We start from the raw sequence: 2,887 nt of genomic DNA on the forward strand, positions 1-2,887 counted from the left end.
AAAACAATAAAGTATATAAAATGGGCCCAGCTTGTGTGGCTAGGTAGATTGAGCATTATCCATACACCAAGAGGTCACCAGTTTGATCCTTGGTAGGGGCACATGCCCAGGTTGTTGGCTTGATCCCCAGAAGGGGACATGCAGGAAGCAGCCATTCCATGTTTCTCTCTCATTAATGTTTCTGTCCCTCTCTCCCTTTCCCTCCCTCTCTCTCTCTAAAATCAATAAAAACATATTATAAATAAATATATAAAATAAAATGGGAAAACATATGTAAAAGTACTCATTGAAGGATATTCCCCCTTCAGACCTCAATAGAAAAGAATAGTTGTACATGATTTTTATGATATAAAATAATAAACAAGTATATGTATTAATATGTGCACAAAGCTATTTAATTTCTAAAAGGCCTTGAACAGAGAAAAACAATGTAAAGTGATGTATACCCAAGTGCAAAATTATGAACTGGAGTGATATACATTTGAAATTAATTCTACTCATTATACTTTAAATTGCTCTTAGCTCCCATTGTCCTTTTGTTGAGTTGTCCTCCCACAAAGCCAAATCTGACTCTGCATTAGCCTGGTGAATTCCACTAGCTCCACCCTGATGATTCCCTGGGACCCCACCCTATCCAACTTGCACATGGCCCAAAGCTCTCTTGGCACCAACCATCCCGGGCCTGAGTTGCAGTCTTTAAACATTCCAAGGGGGGCTGGCAGCTGGGCAGGCGGCTGAGGTGCGGGGCCTGGTCCCACGGGCACCATGGCAAAAACTGTGGCCTAATTCTACAACCCCAATGTGGGCAACTTCCACTATGGGGCTGGGAACCCTATGAAGCCTCACCACTTGGCACTGACTCATAGTCTGGTCCTACACTATGGGCTCTGTAAGAAGATAATCATCTTCAAGCCATACTAGGCCTCCCAACATGACATGTGCTTCTTCTACTCTGAGGACTACATTGACTTCCTACAGAGAGTCAGCCCCACCAATATGCAAAGCTTTACCAAGAGCCTTAATGCCTTCAATGTGGGTGGTGACTGCCCGGTGTTTCCCAGGCTTTTTGAGTTTTGTTCCCGTTACACAGGCGCATCTCTGCAAGGAGCAATCCAGCTGAAGAACAAAATTTGTGATATTGCCATTAACTGGGCTGGAGGTCTGCACCATGCCAAGAAGTTTGAGGTCTATGACTTCTGCTATGTCAATGACATTGTGATTGGCATCCTGGAGTTGCTCAAGTACCACCCTCAGGTGCTCTACATTGATATTGACATCCACCATAGTGACGGGGTTCAGGAAGCCTTCTACGTCACTGACCGGGTCATGACAGTGTCCTTCCACAAGTATGGAAACTACTTCTTCCTGAGCACAGGTGACATGTATGAAATTGGAGCAGAAGGAGGCCACTACTACTGTCTCAATGTGCCCCTGTGGGATGGCATTGATGACAAGAGTTATAAGCAACTTTTCCAGCTGGTTATCAACCAGGTGGTGGACTTCTACCAAAGCACATGCATTGTTTTCCAGTGTGGAGCTGACTCTCTGGGCTGTGATGAATTGGGCTGCTTCAACCTCAGCATACGAGGACATGAGGAATGCGTTGAACATGTTAAGAGCATCAATATTCCTCTACTGTTGCTAGGTGGTGATAGTTATACTGTCCGAAATGTTGCCTGGTGCTGGAGACATTGCTTCTGGTAGAAGAGGCCATTAGTGAGGAGCTTCCCTAAAGTGAATACTTTGAGTACTTTGCCCCAAACTTCATGCTCCATCCAGATGTCAGCATCTGCATCAAGAATCAGAACTCACGCCAGTATCTGGACCAGATCCGCTAGAGTCTAAAATCTTTGAAAATCTGAAGATGCTGAACCATGGGCCTAGTGTCCAGATTCATGGTGTGCCCGCAGACCTCCTGACCTATGACAGGACTGATGAGGCTGATGCAAAGGAGAGGGGTCCTGAGGAGAACTACAGCAGGCCAGAGGCACCCAATGAGTTCTATGACAGAGACCTTGACAATGACAATGAAAACGATGTGGAGATTTAAGAGCAGCTGGGCTTTCTGTGCCCCCAAGGAATTCCTTTTTACCTCTTGATTGGGTGGGAGGAAAAAGGTGGGGGTCCCCCAGTCCTGGACTGGTTGCCTTCACTGCTTTTACCAATGCTAGGGGACTGTTTGGAAGCCACAACTGGTTCTCAAACCAACTATCTCCTTTCTTCTCCCTCCTAAGTCCTGATAATGGTACTTATTTGGGATTAGATGAGACAAGGATAGCTATCTCTAGAACATCTTGGGCAAAGGACCCTATATTCCAGTCCCAGCGCTTCTGGCCTCCTTATTCCTTCCCTGCTTCCCTCCAGCTCAGAGAATTTTAAGGATAAAGGAGTAATCAGGACTGAGGTTGCCTATGGCATCCTCCTCTCATGGGTTCTACTGCAAGCCTTGCTTCCAGTGTAGATGAACAGTGAGGGGTTTTAGGGAACCAGAGCTTAACATATTAACCCCAGATGATGGGAAGTACATTTTTGAGTTGGGGGATAATGTGAAAATCTCCTGTTCTAACTTTTGGCTTTATGTCCATTTTACCACTGTTTTTATCTAATAAACCAAGTTGGTATTTTTTGTAAAAATTATTTTTAAAAACCTCTCAAGGATGCTTATATGTCAACTGCAATTGAAAAATAAATTTTATTTGGAAACAGCCTAAGTGCCCATCAGCAGATGAGTGGATTAAAAAACTGTGGTACATCTACACAATGGAATACTATGCTGCAGTAAAGAGGAAGGAGTTCTTACCATTTACAACAGCATGGATGGAACTGGAGAGCATTATGTTAAGTGAAATAAGCCAGGCAGAGAAAGATAAATATCACATGATCTCAC

General features: G+C 44.3%; 1 pseudogene across 1 annotated transcript; it reads left to right on the forward strand.

Annotated features, from left to right (window-relative positions):
* The first annotated feature begins 765 nt into the window (after positions 1–765).
* On the forward strand, positions 766–2,050 carry LOC307096431 (histone deacetylase 3-like; annotated as a pseudogene). Its single transcript has one exon. The product of its transcript is annotated as a histone deacetylase 3-like (transcript).
* Positions 2,051–2,887: the final 837 nt, after the last annotated feature.

The sequence above is a fragment of the Cnephaeus nilssonii genome, assembly GCF_951640355.1.
Source record: "Cnephaeus nilssonii genome assembly, chromosome: X".
NCBI lineage: Eukaryota > Metazoa > Chordata > Mammalia > Chiroptera > Vespertilionidae > Cnephaeus > Cnephaeus nilssonii.